We start from the raw sequence: 18,898 nt of genomic DNA on the forward strand, positions 1-18,898 counted from the left end.
AATAATGGGGACACAACAACACTTTTGTTGTCTCCCCCAGGGATTCAAGAACAGTCGAGGGTTATTTTCAGCCAGAGTAACAGAGTTAATGCAAACGTATGATGATGAGGCATTATCGTATATCGATGACATATATCTCACAGATGATGAGTTGGACAGGCACTTGAACAGAGTGAACACCATAATACTTGGATTCGCCTCTGAAAGGTACAAATTCAACTTTAAAAAATCAAGAATTGCCCACCTCAATGTCCTATTCTTGGGATACAAACTTTCAAGTGAAGGCAAAAGCCTGTCAGCAAACTTTTTAGAAAAATGTGCGCTGCTCCAACCTCAAAAAATGCTAAAAAATATACAGTCAGTTCTAGGATTCCTGAATTTCGGAAGAACTTACATTCTAAATTATGCAGAAAGGGTTAAACCTCTGTATGAATTAATCAAACCTGATTTCAAACCCACTAATTGGACTCAAAAACACACAGAAATTTTGCGTTCAGTGCAAACAGACATGTTAGCAACAACCCATTTACAGACATGTGTAAATGAACGCAACCTTGTAATCCGAATCATCCCAGGGAGATACCGATTCACATACCTAACCTTTAATGAAGGTGAAAAGGTACCAGTAGTTTACAAATCACACTTGTACACACAAGCTGAAATGAAATTCACTTCAACAGAATAAATTCTGACAGCGGTTCAGACTGTGGTAGGAAAAGAGAGAGCCATTGCGCAGGGTAAACGCATAAAAGTCGTTACTCCTGTACCTGCCTTAGAGGAGGGGACAAAGGCAAGCATTCCAAATGCAAAAGCTCTACATCCGAGATGGATACAATGGGTGAATTCTCTTGCTGCAACAGACGTTGAATACATTTTTGACCCTTACTTGAAGACACAAGAATTTCTCCAATACGAACAAGAATGTCTTCTGCCCACTGAAATTCTGCCTCTAGAACATTACGGCTGTATAATATATACGGACGGATCAGCACGTCCCACAATTGGGGGTAAACAAGCTTATAGTGCTGCGTGCGCGATTTTTAAAGGTCGCTGGCGCGATGGTAAATTCAGACCCATGGTCACAAAAACTCAATCTCTCAGAGACTGTACAGCTCAGTGAGCTGAACTACAGGCTTTCAAGATGGCGCTTGAAAATACAGACTGCGAATTCCCCACACTCATAGTGTGCAATTCGTATTACTGCGTCCAGTCTTACAATGAATATCTGCAGAACTGGATTCAAAGTGGATTTAAAGACGCAAAAGGTGGCACCATCAAGCATAAATTGCTTTGGGAACAAGTAGTTCTTTCACAGAAAGAACTACAAAAGACTCACGTGATCCATACACTGAGTCATCAGCGCGATGGCATTCACGTTGAAGGGAACTCATTGGCTGATGAAGCCGCAAAGGCGGCTGTGCAAATGTCTTCTGTAGCTGCAATCACTCGTTCAAAAACAAAAATAGACGGTGAAACCATGCTTGCTGTCAATGCCACAAGCATAGGCAGCGGAGCTGCGTTACCTCTAAACTATCCACTCAAGTATACATACATAATTGATGCAAACTCTGTTCCTATTGCTCGAATCCCTGGAGTGGGGGATAGGGTAATCCCAAACAGGAATAAGAGAGGTGCTCTGATTCATGAAGCACATATGGAAGAGGGTCTGATACATCAAGGGATCTCAAAATCTCTATTAGAATTACAAAAGATGTACTGGTGGCCAGGGATGAAAGCCGACATTTACGAATTCAGAATTAATTGCGATGACTGTTACAGAGATCACAACTTGGAGCGCCACCAGATTCCTGATTACAGTGTAGCCAGCCTGGTACAGACACCATTGTTAGATAGCATTAGACTATCCACGCTCAAACGTCCCTATGGACAAAAGCGGTCCCACAAATACTAGGACAAGATTAATTTGGATGTGGCCTCAGCGCTCGGCTGACCCCCGAACTGTTATAAAAGATTTGCGAGTCTTTATTGGCACATACGCAATCGGCACGCTACATTCTGACCAGGGTCCTGCTTTTAGCTCTCGGGCTTACAAGGAGGCCATGGCCAGTTTGGGCGTTGCATTGCGGTTTTCGAGTCCATTCCATCCTGAGGGAAATTCGGTTGTGGAGAGAAAAAAACGTGACATAAAGCAATCTATAACAGCTAGGGTATTAGGTTCGGGTGACGGGTGGGTTAAACATCTGATAAGTGTCCAACGTAGTCTTAATAACCTGTCAAGAAATTCTCTGGGTGGAATCACTCCATATGAAATCCTTTTTGGTACTAGAATGATGGTTGAAGACCTCGATCATCATACTTCAGTGGTAGAACAAAAACCCTTTGATATCAAAGATCGTTTGGCTGTCTTATAAGACTTAAATGAAACAAGAAGAAGTCTAAGTAACACCATCCAAAAGCCAACGACCACTGAAGAAAAACCACCTGTCCCAGCAAGGCCTGTCTGGATTCCAAAGATTGGGGATCTGGTCAGAGAAAAAATAGCAGATAAGAAGGAATTTGGGCCTTCTTACAGAAAACCAGTACCTGTACTAGCAATCCACGGATCAAGAACAGTGTTACTGCCACCCCTTGCTGGAAGAAAGGAGAACCGGTCCGTATCAATTGACCTGGTAAAACCACACCATGTGGCCAATAATGAGTAGTAGGCCCAGTGGACTCCCAAGATGTAGCAGACGACCAAATCTTGCTACTATCCAAGAGGTTCAAACTGAAAGACTCATCACCTTTGAAGATTCTGCAGTGAGAATATGCAATAAAGCCATGGAACTTGTGCCTCTTAAAACCCAAATAACAGTTTGTCAAGAAACTCCCGTCTACAATGATGTAGTATCTGACTATACTAACATGTCAAGGGAACAAGCAGCTCCAGCGATTTCAAATAATCTGGATGCAATACCAACTATTGACAGAACTGCCTCTGGCTATTTCATCAACTTCGATACCTTTTCTTCGGCTCATAGGGTGGCTGACGTGTTTGCAGGGCTCTGTCAGCACGGTCGGTGCTCTTTTGAAACTATTTGCTGATTTTTAATCTTGTTATTTTAAAGCTGGTTCGTTTTTTAAGTTTTGTAATTTGCTGCTAAAATCACTACTGCTGTTCTAATTTGCCATCTTGCACAGTGCCTACCTTGTGGGGGACCTGAGTGGTCTCCTGAGGCTCCTGGGTGCCTTCCCCTGGTCGGGTCCGTCCGTGCGAGCGGACCAGCCATCTTGGGGGTAGTTTGGGACACGCTCTAGTGCTCGGGGATGCACGCTCTGGGCTCCATAAGAAGAGGGCTGGAGCGAACGCGCAGCGGGCGCGCCATAGGCAAGCCCGTCTGCGCCCGTCCACGCCACGGAGGCGCCCAGTGCCAGTTATGCTGCCCGTCTGGGTCACACCAAGGACTGTTTACAATCTTCCGGCCCGGTATACCCCAGGGAGACTCTGCTACATATTGGTAAGCTTCACGCAGACAGGGGGACTTTTAGGCTGTTGCCTTCGGCCCACCCACGGGCTGATTTTCTTATCAATGATCTCTTGTTGTGTGGGCTTTTGAATGTGAGATCCCTGCCTAGGCATAGTGCGGAGATTCAGCTGCTAATCGAAACACATGAGCTTGATGTCCTGTTCATGACTGAGACATGGACTCGCCCTGATTGTCTAGTTGACCCTGGCTGGGCGTGCCCGTCTGGTTTTACATTCCTACATCTACCCAGGTCTAACGGGAGAGGGGGGTAGGGGTTATTTACAAAGCCACTTGGAAGATTGGTATTATTGACATGGACCCGGCTGAGGGTACGGAACTGCTGGGCTTATCTATTCAGAGTTGCTCCGGGACTATCTTTTCCGGAGTCTTATGCTATAGGCCTCCAGGGGCCTTTAGCATTCAGCAGCAACAATCGCTATTAGCAACCCTAACTAATAAGGCAGCCTCCCATCATAATTTGATAATTTTAGGGGATTTTAACCTTTGGCAAATGGCAAAATGGTTCCCTGGATGCAGGGTTAGCAAATTTGCTTCACTCATGTGAAAGCTTCGGACTGTATCAACAAGTTACTGCAGCCACCCACAAGGCGGGGCACCTCCTGGATTTGGTGTTTAGTGTCTCTGACTTGGTGGTTATGGGGGAAATCCTGCCTATGGATTGGACAGATCACTCCCTTGTCAAATGTTATGTCAAAAGCAAGGGTTCTCAGACAAGGACTCCACAGGTGATTAAGGAGTTTCAGTGTAGAGATTGGAAGGCTCTTGCCCGACTGAAGTCCTCCGGCATGGTGTTTGAAGTGGGAGAGTGTTTTGCTTTGGATAAGCAAACGGAGGAGAACTATGCCTCACTCTGCACTAAGATTACGAAGGTGCTGGATTCTCATGCCTCCCTTAAAGTTCGTAGTTGCAAGGGGAAAATCTCTGCCTCTTGGTTTAACGACACGCTGAGGAACCTGAAGCGTGGTTGTAAAGAAGCAGAGAGATGCTAGAGGCGCGAATATGAGGAATCTTACAGGATACAGTGGAAGCTTAAAATCTTAGAATACAAGAATCAGATTAGGAAATCTAAGGCTGACTACTACTCTTCCGTGATCTGTACTGATACCAATAGTTCTAGGAGCATTTTTAATATACTAAACAGTCTTATTAGCCCTGAGTGTTCTAAGAACTCCATTGTTCCGTCTCTGGAACTTTGTGAGAATCTTGCCAAATTCTTTAAGGAGAAAATCGAGCTAATCATTGAGGACTGGGAGGACTCCTCTATGACTGACTGTCCGTTGGCCACGGGTCATGGGGCACTGGCAGACAAGACCAACGAGCAGGTTTGGTCGTTGGGTGAACCTCTATTAGAGTTCCCGCTATTTACGGAAGAAGCATTCAGTGGGTTGGCAAGGGGGATCTCTTCTGGTTCTCCTTTGGACCCAGTGCCTTATAAGATCTGGAAGGAGTTGGAGGAGGAATTATTTCCCACTCTCCGCCTGATTTGTAATCAATCTTTTGCCATGGGTACGGTTCCAGCCCATTGGAAGCAGGCGGTGATAGCTCCCCTGCTGAAGAAGCCTTCTTTAGATCCGGTTTGTTCCAAGAACTACAGACCCATTTCCCTGCTACCTTTCCCTACTAAAATTGTGGAGCGCTGGGTCAGTCTAACCCTCTCCAAACACCTGGAAGAGCATCACTTATTAGAGGAAGATCAATTTGGCTTCCGACCGGCTCATGGGACCGAAACAGCACTGATTAGTGCCGTGGACGAGCTTCAAAGGCGTGCAGACAGGGGACAAGCAGCGGTTTTGATCCTGCTTGATATGTCTGCCGCCTTTGACACGGTTAACCATGGGATCCTGCTGGGGTGGGAGGTAGCGCTCTGAGGTGGTTTCGGTCATTTCTGCAGGACAGACAGCAGACGGTGTCCTTGCCTCCCTTTCAAACGGCTTTTTCCAATGTCTCACACGGGGTGCCACAGGGATCAGCAATTAGTCCCATTCTTTTTAATTTATATTTAAGACCTCTGATCTCACTTATTAAAGGCTATAAAATTTAAATAATAAACTACGCTGACGACACGCAGATGATCCTCTCCTTTGAGGGAGTGGATTCTATACCTGTGGAGGTATTCCACAACTGCCTATGTGATACGTCATGCTGGCTAAAGAACAATTCCCTCCAGTTTAATGCTGGGAAGACGGAGGTGCTCTTCAGCACCGGGAATAAGATCTCCCGGCCATTTCCAGAGAACTTTAGGCCTCCTGAGACAGAGACTTAAGTGCGGCCAGTGGAATCAGTTCGCAACCTAGGGGTCATGCTTGATCAGAAGCTCAGCATAGAGACACACGTCAATAAGACGACCTCCTGCTGTTTTGCTATTCTGCGGTCTTTGTGGAAGATCATGCCATTATTACCATCTCAGGCGCGTGCCCAGGTGGCAAGGTGTACGATCCTCAGTAGGCTGGACTACTGTAATGCCTTGCTACTGGAGTCCCCTGGCTTCCTTTTGGACAGGCTCCAAAGACTACATTCAGCGGCTGCTAGGCTGGTTCTGGGGCTGCCTAGGAGAGCACATGTGCAGGCGGCCTTGGCAAAGCTGCAATGGCTCCCTATGCGACAGAGGGTAAAATTGAAGGCCCTCTGCCTCATTTCAAGTCCTTACATGAAATAGGCCCTCTACCCCTGCAATCCAAATTTGCGTGGTATTCCCCAACCAGGCTGCTTCGTTCCTCAGCGGCTAGGTTGGTGAGAGTGCCTAGTTTTAGGAAGACCAGATCGGGGGTAGATCTATTGAGGTGGCCGCGGCCAAGCTCTGGACTCTGCTTCCGTGCGAAATCAGGCAAATCAGGGAGCTTCTCCCGTTCAGAAAAAAGGTTAAAACCTGGCTGTTTCCTTAGTACGTGTAACTTGCCCGTCCTGTCAGGTTCTGTCTGTCACTTCCGCCCTCTTTGAGCCACCAGCGCCAGGATGCCTGCAAGGTGATAGTGCGCTTTATAAGACACATAAATAATAAATTAATTATAAGACACATAAATAAATTTTCTGGGGATCCCAGTAAACCTGAAACGGAGCCAAAAAACAAAACTTCAAGGAACAATTAATGGAACTTGGTCAGGGGCTTGCAAATACATATCTGGTTTCACCATGGGTTGAATTTTGGATTGGATTAGGTGTATTTTATCTCCTACTATGGCTCATTCTTGTTTTAAATTTGGGAAAGCTGATTCCTCTACCTGGTGGTATAGCATGGGATAGAACTGATTTTGACATTTATGGCCCTGTCAAGCTGCTAAAGATTCCACATGAATTTAAGGTTTCCTTGAGTGATTTTGTTTTACCTAGGACATTTTCTGATGATTGGGACTTTGAGACTCTTAATAACATGATGACAGACTTAGAAATGTCAGCAAAATGTGCAAAACATGAATACTTAGAAGGTTCATCAAATTATGAAGAAATGTTTTGTTTTAATCATTTTGGTCATCATTATTTGCACAAATCGGCAAATCCTAGAAATGTTTTAACTTATACTCATTGGGAACATTGTCCAACAACTCCAAAAGGTAGTTCTAAAACATTCTATTGAAAATGTCCATATTTTACAAGTTTTAATGTCACAAACCCAGAAAGCTTTTACTTTAAAAATGTTAATAAGACAGGCATGAAAAGCATGTTGACAAACACTAAACAGATTTATTCTGTGGCCTTTTATACTCAATTGTCCATATTGGGCTTTGACTTTTGGAAAGACAACATTGAGACAAAAACAGTTGGGGCACAAAAGACTGGCAGGTACAAGGTTAAGAAGCATTGTTCAGAGCCTGCATGATCCCAGAACAAATCATGTTTTTAAATGAAACTGTTCAACAGACATCTTGTCTTGGCCTGGCTAAAATAAAAGATTTAAACAAACCGTCCATACCTAAGCACACACCTGATTTTAATAGAACTACAGATGAGGAGGTAGACGTAAATTATATTTTACAACAAAACAGAACAAATCCTGATTGCAAAAAATTGATGGCATTGACTTATGAGAATTCTTACTTGTCCTCGCAAACCACGTCATAAACGTTTCATATACGCCGGTATTTACGCTGCTTACAATGAAGCATGGAAAGTCACGCAAATGGAAACAGCTGAACGAATATGAGAAATTGATCGTATTAATTTAGAGAAAGCACTCTGTAGTTGACAATGGGTTAACAACTCTGTTGTCCAGAATGTATTCTTTGGACAGCATTGTATCCTCTTCCATAGACATAATGGAACAGGAGTTGCTAATGTTACAACATGGCCAGTCTCAATTACGTTCTATAATGCTGTTAGGCTGGACGTTACCAAACCTTTGTTCTGACTATGTGCCTTGGCGTCTAATCAACACCACGTCATGGTTTTCTGTATTTAACCTTACAGATAAACAAATCTCTTAGGCACAGAGGGGAGCAGACTATACGGTGCTGACCATAGAAAAACTGGAGAGATTACCATTGACCGTTTCTGAGAAACCATCAGTTGAATGGATAATACATGGCACCATCACGATACCAGTGACAATTTTCCAGTTTCAATATTGCTTACAACACATACCAGCGAGCCTGTATGAAAGGTTGGGTAAGGAATACATAAAGTCGACCTGGGATGTACCATACACACACAAATGTTGGAGTGGGGAAAAGGAGGTATTTCTTGGTGGTAAAAATTGCAAAACCACCATAAGCGGTACACTTCTGTGTCAAGGCATTAATTTACATGGAGCCTGTGAGGGTTCTTCTAACAACTTATCATGCCACCTGCAGGGATCCTCAGCAGCAGTGATAGATCCAATTTTAGGCAGCTTTCCAATGGGAGCTACATAATGCTGAATGATCACAGCTGTTGTGGAATGATTGCAGGAATAGCCAATCTCGTTAGTGTGTCAGCCAGAGTCACTTGTTGTATGCAAGTATTGTTTCCAAAAACTAAGACAGATGGGGAGTCACTACTATGGCCTTCACTGAACATCTCTTCTATACGAATTGATACTTTAAGCAGAATAAAAGCCATTCTTTTCCAAAAAACTGTGCCACTGACCTCGTCCAAAAAGACGTATGATCTGCAAGTTGCAAGGTCCTCTGCAGAGATACATGCATTATTATCAACAAACTGCCCAATACATTTCGCAGAAATGTTAGGTCGTATCTTAAACATGTCTGATACCAGCGGTATTGTACATGTATTTAAGACTATTTTTTTGGGACTCTTAGCACCATTTAAAGTAGTCCTGGGCATTTTTCCTAACTTCGGCGGCCTGCCTCTCATCTTGGGACTCGTAGCAGGGATCCTATTTTTATTCCTACTGCTCCGTTATGGCAAGTCCGGCCACCAGCGATACCCAAATTACCATGGAGAATGCTCTTCTGGCAATGACGTATCGTGTAAGAATAACACAGATCCTTGGCTTGGCTCGTTTGAGAGATCTGAATACCACATGGTTCCTGTCATTCAGACCAATCTGGCAAGATTGTATCTTACCTGTTCTACGATGCCTGCTTTGTGGAGAGGAATGCATGTTAGAGATCTGTCTAACACTTCCATCGGCAATGCCAACGGATGTTGACGCATTACTGGGTCCAGTAACAGCTCATGTATTGTGTTGCCCTCAACGGCTACCAATCCTGATGACGGCATTCATTGAGATTTCACCGGCAAATCCAGCTGAAGGTGAGATACGCGGACCAACAGGCACACAGGTACCATCTGCTGCGAACATTGCTAATGCGACTGACGCTGACTGTGATTTTTCACATCTGTGTACAATTGACCTTCTTAATGAAGTGGTTCAACTTTCATCTACTGTGGTAGACCATTTCTTTGCTAGCCTAGACGACTTAATGTTTTCTCCTGACACCGAGAATAACTTTTGAAGTAAGCACACAGCGTTCCTTGAAATCTGAAATTCGACCCTCACTTCTAACTTTGGAACTCTATTTTCTACAATTGATTTGACTTTTTTCCAAAACTACTGCAAGTGCCGAAGGAAGTCGACCCTCCAGCAGATGCACTGAGAGAGACGCTGTCTTTTCTCTTGCCGAGAAATCCAGCTCCAGTGTTTCCAAGATACCCTTGCGGGTTGTTGGAAAATCGAGTCCTGAGTCTGACCTTCTTCATTCCAAATTAAGGTACGGAGCTGATTTGACCCTAAGAGAAATCTTGGACAGATTCTTGGCAAAGAATATTACATTTCTGCTACGCCTCATTTACTTCTTCCCTCGTACTAAGCTTAGGTTAGGTACATCGGGGTAGGCGTATTTTAGAAGCACCAATTGAGTACTTTTAGCCTCTGTTATTTATGTATGTATTTATCTATGGTCTAGGCACCATACAATGCTCTTACAGTATTATTTTATTCTTCTCTTTTTACTGTGTGCATTATATCTTGCAAGCAGTTTTATGATTGTAGCAGTTAATTTCTTATGCTTGAGAAAGAAGACTGTTCAATAAATCCTTTTATTGAAAACACCCGTCTATCTATTTCTCTGCACCTCTGGTGAAACGAAGCATGCAAGATTGACTGAGTGAAATAACTATCTATTGTTTCCACAACTCTGATGATCAGCTTTATCTTGGGGAAACAAAGTTGTCATGTTTATGCGGTTGTCAGAAACTAAATCCCTTCTTGTGAACTCGAGAAAGTATCTAGTGACCTCTGAGCTAGCTGGCACTCACAATTAAGTCTAATATATTTCAATAGAGACCTAGTCGACATAAGTCCTATGTCACATCTATAGGATGTATTATTCCAATGCGCAGAGCCTATTGGGAATATAGGAACTACACTACATCACCCTCTATCAAAGTTATTTTAAGTGGAAGGATGAATATTTTATTAAAACCTTTTTTAACTTCCTTGGGAAATTGTGCAGCATCTGCCTATGCAAACATTTTCATTTATCGCTTCAAGATGGACAATATTTTAAATCAACATGAATGGTCTGATAACCTAATGGGCGAATTTTGCGAATTCGCAATTTTGCTAATTTACGAATTCGCAATCCGCTTATTTTTTGTGTTCGCAAGGGTTTCTGCCAGTTCGCGAGGGTTTTTTACGAGTTCGCAAACGCGAACTTACTTGTCGGGTCGCAACGGTCGCGACCATGTTGTTTCTACATCTGGTTCATCACAGTACCCTCTGTTTCACCACTGCCACCCTCTGGTTCACCCATGCCACCCTCTGGTTTATCACTGCCACCCTCTGGTTCACCCATGCCACCCTCTGGTTCATCACTGCCACCCTCTGGTTCATCACTGTAGATTATGGGGGGAAAAGCACACCTGCCCTGCCTCAACTGACATGAATTAATTTGGGGTTGATTAATGTGTCACTGAATTTGAGCTGGCACCTGCTTCCTTAGCTGTAAGTGCTTCCTGATTAATGGTGAGCTTGAACTTCTGCACCTGCTAAGTGCTTTCAGTTTTGCAAAATTCGTTAGCACACCTGCCCTGCCTCAACTGACATGAATGTATTAGGGGCTGATTAATGTGTCACTGAATTTGAACTTCCAGTCTGGCACCTGCTTCATTATCTGCAATTGCTTTCTGTTGCAGTGTAATTTTTTTTAACAGGACCTTAGTGGCATACTTGTAGCTATTCTCTGAGCCTGCTGTGAGGGTCAGAGCAGGGTCATAGAATAGTTGCAAGTAGGCAATTGAACTCTGGAGGGGCCCCTCAGGAAGTACTACAGGGAATGGTTACTAATGATGAGCTTGAACTTTTGCACCTGCTGAGTGCTTTCAGTTTTGCAAAAATCGTTTTTATGCAATTTCAAGTGATTTGCGGGGCGCGAATTTGCGCGAGATCGAATTCGGAAGCCGCGAATTCATGCGAATATGCGATTTGTTTTTTGCGGTGTGTTAGTTCGCATGGTTTTTTGCGTTTTTGCGAGCCACTTGTAGCGCAACGACACGAAGTTACCCTAGCGGTCGTACATGGGCGCGGCCATCTTCTTTGCGTGACATATTTCCGTTTTCGGGCGCTATGTGTAATCTCGCAAAGTGTGCGGCTCGCTAGTACAAGTTCGCGTGTGATCGCGGGGGAAATCACGCGTGTACTTACCCACGCGGTCATGAACGGGCGCAGCCATCTTGTTTTTCGTTCATTGCCATGGTTCTGGGCATCCTTTGTGTATCCTCTCTCAATCTCTGCCATCCTTTGTTTGTTTGAAGTTTTCTTTAATCTATTTTACTTATTATCTATCCCTCTATTTTTCTAGCTCTATATTTTTGTGTTTTCTGCTACTTTTGGTTAATTTTAAACTACTTTTTTAAACTCTTTTCTTTTCTTCTTGCCTATTCTATTTCTTATTTCTTATTTACCTTCCTTTCTGCCCAGACCATGGTAAAGGGAGCCGGGAAGCAGCCCGAGAAGGGGAAGGGTCCCGCACCCCGTGCCCGGCTCCCGTGCGGGCGTTTGAGGGGGGAGCTAGTGATGCCACAAGAGATCTTTAGGGCGGAGGAGGTGGCCGCATTAGTGTACTATGTACAGCGCCACCTCCCCAGGACCATCGTGGCAGGCGGCAGGATCGCAAGGTGCTACGGGATCCGGGAGCGCGGGAAGCGGTGGGAGAAGGTGTGCCGGGCCATGTATGAACACTCTCGGGTCCGGCACACCTACAACCAGGCCACCCACCGTTGGACGGATATCCTGGACTGGGAGCGCGACCTGCTCGACCTGCTCGGCGTCGAGATCCCCGGGCTTGGTGAGTAGTAGTAGCTATTTCATCACTACTCTGTTTTCTCCTGCTCTGTGTGTTATTATATTGCAAATTTTTGTTTTTTACCAAGAGCAATAATGCTGCCGATTACAGTGTAGGTAAATTATATTTCAAAATCTTCTGTGCATTTCAGGTGCACTGCTCTCCTTCTCAGTAGCGTTGCTACTATGCTTATTTGTTTTCGATTTTGTGTTCATTTCATTGGCCAGAGAAATTATGTATGAGTGTAGTTTACAGAACTGCATAATGCTAGACACTAAGGGGCAGATTTGCTATTACTGGCGCATTCCTGGAAAGTAGCAGGGATGCACCAGTAATTTTGCACCACGCCACCACCACCCATGGTGCGCCGTATTTACAATGCAGTGCACCATGGGCCCAAAATGTCACCGAAGCGTTACGCATCTGTGCCGTAAAGGCGGCGCATTGCTGGAGTTGCGTCGCAATGATGGCGCAGCTCCAGCAATGCTCTGGGGTGCCCTATCTCCCCAATTCTGCATCAAGCCGTACGTCTGCTTCAAGCAGGCGCAGGGTTTGAGTGACATCATTGTTGTAAAAGTGACTGATTGAAATCTTGTAGATTTCCCTCAGCCACTTTTAGGATGCGTTCCTGCGCAGGAACGCCCTCCCTTGCGCCGGAACGCCCCCTGATGGCGCAGGGCTTTACAACGTGATGCATCTCCCATATGCGTCACGTTGTTAATATACGCCGCACCATGGCGCCTCTTTTGTTCTGCCGCTGCATCACAAAAGTCACGCAACAACGGAGCAAAAGAGCCGCAAGGGGCTTGTAAATCTGCCCCTACAGACTCAAGTCCAGTCCTTCCTTTGTACACCTGGCAATAAGAAGAAATAGTGGCGGTGGATTGATAGTTTGAGTATTTTAATGACTGGTTAATGTAGTAGGAAACTTTTTAGTGTTGTCACTGATCTGCAACCACAATGGAGTTTGTCTGTCACTTCCCGTGCTGCAGACTGCTGCCTGCCAGTCCTAGGCGAACCTTTTTAGTAGCTTGTTTAGTGAGTTACATAACTTTCCAAGTCGACGGTCCGCAAATCAAGCAATACTAATATCGTAGTAGACCACATGAGATAGGTCAATATATCCCGTGGAATAGTTGTCTATTTGCTATTTCGCCAAAATATTTTGTTATTGTTCTTTTGAAATGTTTGATTTGGTTGACAACAATCATCCATGTTTTCAGGTCTTTCTTTCTTTCATGTTGTACATCAGCTCCCCCCCAGGGGCAAGAGGACAGAGGAGAAGGTGGTATCGGCTGCTGCTGCTGTAGAAGGCCAGGATCGGTCAGGCGAGGGCTCCTTTGCTGGCCCCGGTAAGTTTTCATTTTAATATAGAGTACCTATTTTTTCCTACCGTTCCTCATTCAATTTTTTCTAAATCGTCTTTGATCTTCTTGTAGACTGTATCTAAATTCTCATCCTGCCTCTACTATGACTCCCTGTGGTATTACTAGAGTATTCTTATTAGTCTGTCTGTGTAGCTAACTAAGATTGCACAGTTGGCAAAAAGTGTTAAACGAAACTCCCATTCTAGTCAGCAATAGCTCTATGCACTGAGTGCAGTCCTCTGGGATTGTCCATAATGTCTTTTCAAGTCTTCTAAATGTTTATGCTTTGACAATTCCCAACAATAAAATGTGAATGACCACCAAGAAAGAATAAGATACTACTTTACTTTTGGTTTGGATAGGAGGACAATCCATACTACCACTGTTGCAGGGACAGATCTGCACAAACAGAACTATGGACACTAAATAGTGCATTGTTTATCAATTATAATAGGCGCAGGTAGACTTTCCACATACCTCAGTGATAACAGACTTTGAAGAACCCCCAATCTCCTTACTGGCTAGATTGTGTGGCAGAGTCATTTAGCTCCCGAATTCATCGATGATTGATCCCCAGTGATGATTATCCAACGCAAGAGTACGGAGTCAGAGTCCAGAAGTGTCAGAGGCACGGACTCATGCTTGCAAATTGCAAAACCTTTTGCTCAGTCACTCTTGACCAAAAACCAAAGAGTCTATTTAAGTTTTAAAGCTTTATTAAAATCAAGTTTGTCATAAAAGAAAAACGGTTGATTAAAAATGGAAAAGTGCTTAGTGATTTATTTCACACATTTATTGTGGGCGAGCCGAGCCCTCACCTGGTTTGAACTTAAAATTTTCTTTTTGGTGCTGAATCGTTGGTCACTCCGTCCTAGTGATGATGATCTGATCTTGCTCTTGTTATGAGAAAAATGGTGCGTGTTAAAATGCAAGCATTCATCAGTTGTGCCAAAAACTGCAGCAAGACAACACCCTTCCCTGGAAAAAGGGACATTTTTACTTTAGAGTTGACAGTCACAAATTATTAGATTGGCTTCTGTATTCACATTAGACAAAATACTAGTGAGTGGTGTATGTCTATGACATCTAACATTCTTAAATGTACTTTGTAGGTGGAACATCTGGTGCCGGGGCCAGCGCGGAGGTGGAGGAGGGCACTTCTGGGGAGGAGGCGGTGCAAGTGCCAGAGGAAACTGCTGTGAGGGTTGCCACGGTAGTGGCGGGCAGTGGTAAGCTCTTATATTCCTTACTTATTGAGATTGCAGACTGCAGAGTGTGCTCTCTGCACGGGTGTAGTATATATGTTGTACAATTAAGTTTCTATACTGTTAAGAAGCCTTTCAAATTTAGCACAAAGTTTTTATCAACCAGGTAGTAGCCTCCTCCAAATTTATTTCAACTCAGCTGTGAATTTTTTTTCGAGAATCCAAATCAGATCTGAGATGAACTTGATGGATGGGATGAACGGAAAGCGAAAGAAGGGTGTAAGTAAGTGTGGAAGGACGAGCAAGTTAAAAGTAATGATGACTGACAAAGAAGAATGATACGTGTTTGATTGGTGCCAGAGGTGGCTGGGAAGGAATATGATGCATGGGTGGGTGAAGGATGAAGCAAGGATGGGTGGAAGGAGAACAGCCTGGGTGGGTGAAACAGAAACTGTATGTGTGCGCAAAATATCCTTTGGTTGAAATTCAAATGCAAGTCAAGCACGGATGTATGGCTTGCGGTTTCCCAAATAAAATGAAAAGGTTGTTTTCCCGTGAGAAAACATAAGGTTTGTCCAGATGAGAGACATGAAGAAGAATGATTGACATATAGTTTGAATGGATGGATGCCTGGATCATGGTACTATATGACTCTTAGATAGCATATGTGTATCTAGAGAGAGTAGACGGTCACTGAATGAACTAAGTGTTACTTTGAAGAGCATGTAACACCGCAACCGCACGTCCGTTCCAGTGTAGGAAAGGCAAGGAAAAGAAGTTTTAATTTTGTCCGAATACTACCCTGAATAGTAGCAGTAGTTTGTATTGCAAGCACAGCATATATCCGGCTATTACAATGGCCACTCACTACCTCTGTTAATAAGTTTAGTAGAACTCGGTCATTCATGTGTGGATGTATCACTGTTCACTCAATAAAAAGCAAAGCACCTAAAGTCATCCCATATGTAAGCAAATACATATCATGTGCAGTGATAGATAATCAGATTATTTATCTTCTTCATTTTCCTTTTCTAGTATTCATTGGCACTGTAGGGTGAAAGTTAAATTAATTAAGCAGTAGCCCTTTGTAACAGAGTATTCTCAGTGCCACCCGTAATAGAAAAGTAAGAGCATCACCACCTGCATGTTCTGGACCGGTACAGTAACGCAAGTCTGTCTCCCTCATCATGGCGGGCGTCTGTTTTTCTCGGGTGCAAGTTGACTGCGCTGGCATTATGCCGGCTTGCAGAAGTTAACGTACCAATTTTGCTAAACAAGAGAGAAGAAGAAGAATAAGACTGGTGTACTTTCATAGTCGACTCTAATGGAGTGAGTCCATAGTGCTCGTAGAATTGATTCCTTAAACTCCCACTAATGTTAGAGCAAGGATGAAGAAGTGGGAGGTTAGATAGATACTGGCCACAATAGTTATGTACTGCGCTTGCAAGTTGCTAGTTCTACTGTGACACAACTTTCTGCGGAATCATTTTGTGTTAATCTTAAAGAGCATTGGTTACAGACTATGTCTTTCTTTCTTCATATAGATGCTCCTTCCAAACCAACAAGGAAGGAGCTGGCTAAAAGGGCCTGGCAATGGAGGCTGGAGGCGACTGTCGCCGAATATCGGCGGCTGGTGGCCCAGGAGGAGGGGGACACGCAGTCGACCACAACATCGACCGGGACAGCTGCATCCTCCTCCGCACTCCCTAGGTCAGCCAGTCAGCGCAGCAGGTCTCCAGCGGTACGGAGACGGAGTACCGCAGCAACCCGCCACCGCCGAGCAGCAGCAGCAAAAAAATCAGCTGCCCCCCACAGCAGTACCAAAAAAAGGTTGCACCGCCTTTCACTCAGGGTGTCCTACCTCGAGCAGGAGCTGCTGAACACCAAAACCCTTGCTCGAGACCCTCGGCAAGGAGCATGCCGACCTGGCCCGAAAAGTGAACAGCAGCCAGCAGTAGGAGGAGACTGTCCCATGCCCCTTTTTTAAAGACTTCTGGGGGGTGGGAATTGGAGGTTGGGTTTTTGGGACTTTTCACAGACATTCGTTGGGGTTAGGGAGGGGGAGTGGTTTGGGTCTTGCGGGAGATTATTTATGTTAGGGATATAAATATACTTTAAACTTTATCTTAGCATACGTGTTTTTTACTGCTTTTGAGGCTGGTGGGTGGGGGTTTAACAGTAAGTATGTTTTCTTGAAACTTGAGTGGCATCTTGATTCAAGTTGTGTAAGTAATTGCCCAAATTTTTTCAAAACTAAGTGCCTCTCACAGAGTAAGTGAATTCAATAGTCCTAGGACTTTACTAGTACTACCGTCAGTATCTCGTCTCTCCTAATACTCCATTATACTACCTCCCCCTAAACGCTTATCTTACCTGTAATTTGTGTTTGGAAATAGGGCTAAGCACAGGGCTGGCTGCACGGGAAATGGCGATTAAGGTTGGCAATCCTGTGCGGATGAAATGTCATCATTGCGGTGGTACTAGTGGTGTTACAGTGGCAGTTGCAGCATATGAAAAAAAAGAAAATGAAACCTTGTTTGTCCTTACCGTAGCATTAGAACGGTACGATAGAGAATATAGCAGGTGACAGTACACTAGAACAGTGCCACAATGTAGCCTAACAAATGGTAAAGTATTGAAAGTATAACTACTACTTGTGTTGAATTTCTTTGACATTGGCTACTACTACACGAAATAGTACTGAAGGTGAAGGACACAGCAGCGTAATCATTTGCCACGTCTAGGAGGAGGATGTTCTTGATGATCAATCAAGTTGATGGCGCACATGAGAATCTGCTTTTATTTGCCAATAGTCATAGGTCTGTGTTAAGCTGAGTAAGAATATATCCTCGGATTCCTTCACCAGCCTGTTGCTATGACCTTATCCTCCCCAGCAAGTGTGTGGAATTATTGCTGTCATTTAGTCACACATCAATCAAAACCACACAGCCCGGGGGAAGAGGGTTAGGGTTTGGAAAATGAATGGGAATGGGGGTTTTTGGGAAAGTTTTGTTGAGAGAAGAAAAAAAAGCACAGCATGGACAAACAATAATTGAAGATAAACAAATCTTTGGGTACAAAGCTATCCATAAATCCTTTAAGTGACATAAAGGAAGTGCATGCACTACTGCATGCATGGTTACTGAAAAGTAAGTAGTACTTTCGACAACCGTGAATGAAAGAATGCGACAGTACAGGGCTGCAGTAATTATGCGTTTTCACTTGCCTATCTCTGCACTCAGAGAAACACTTCATACATTAAATTAGGTTTGAAAAATAGCAGAAGTAAAACCTATACAATGGCTGTAGGGTTGAATTTAGAAGCAGAGATCAAAGAAATGCAGAGTCACACTCATAGAAGTTCACAGCAATAACATTACTTAAAAGATAATTAAAAAAGAACGGATACTGTATCTGTATGTTGTTGTAGTTGTCCTGTTGAATTTGGGAAGTTGCATGCATCCAACCGTTCCTCTTATTAGCGGGACTCCTCCATTCCATCTGACGCTCCGTCCATCAATGTTGGTGACCAGAAGACACCCTGTCCACTGCCTGCCTGGCGGATGCTGAATTGCGGCTCGCTAATGTGAAGCCTGACTTCACCCTTTTTTTCCCATTGCACAGGCTGAAACCTGGCCTGTAATTATTGATGAAAAAACAGGAAGTGATATTAGAAAACCACTGACAAATAAATATAAGGTATGTACGCTGTGTAGTGCAAAAAGTCACACTTTGAGTTTCCTAATAGACAGTACAATATTTTTATGTCTGAGTCTCCTTTTGAAGGATAAATAAGTATGGGCGAATTAATTTAGCGGATCTTTCCCCTCAAGCTAGGTGTACTGTAAACTGTGTTTTAGAACAAAATTAGACCTTCCCAGCAGTGCTCCCAGACCCTTACTAAACACAGTCGCAAAAATGTAGAAGACCCCCAATCAGATCTCAAAAAACGTGCGATACTGCTACCTGTCAGAGGCCTAGTAGAAAAGAGTGACAAAACGTACTTTGAAAGTAAATTAGGCCCAAATCCCCTCTTACCCACCATGGATTGTATTCAAACCACTTGCAAGCAAGCAAAAGTATCCATACCCAGCATTGCTCCTAGACTCGCAAACCCC

Source organism: Lissotriton helveticus, chromosome 6 (genome assembly GCF_964261635.1).
Source record: "Lissotriton helveticus chromosome 6, aLisHel1.1, whole genome shotgun sequence".
Lineage (NCBI taxonomy): Eukaryota > Metazoa > Chordata > Amphibia > Caudata > Salamandridae > Lissotriton > Lissotriton helveticus.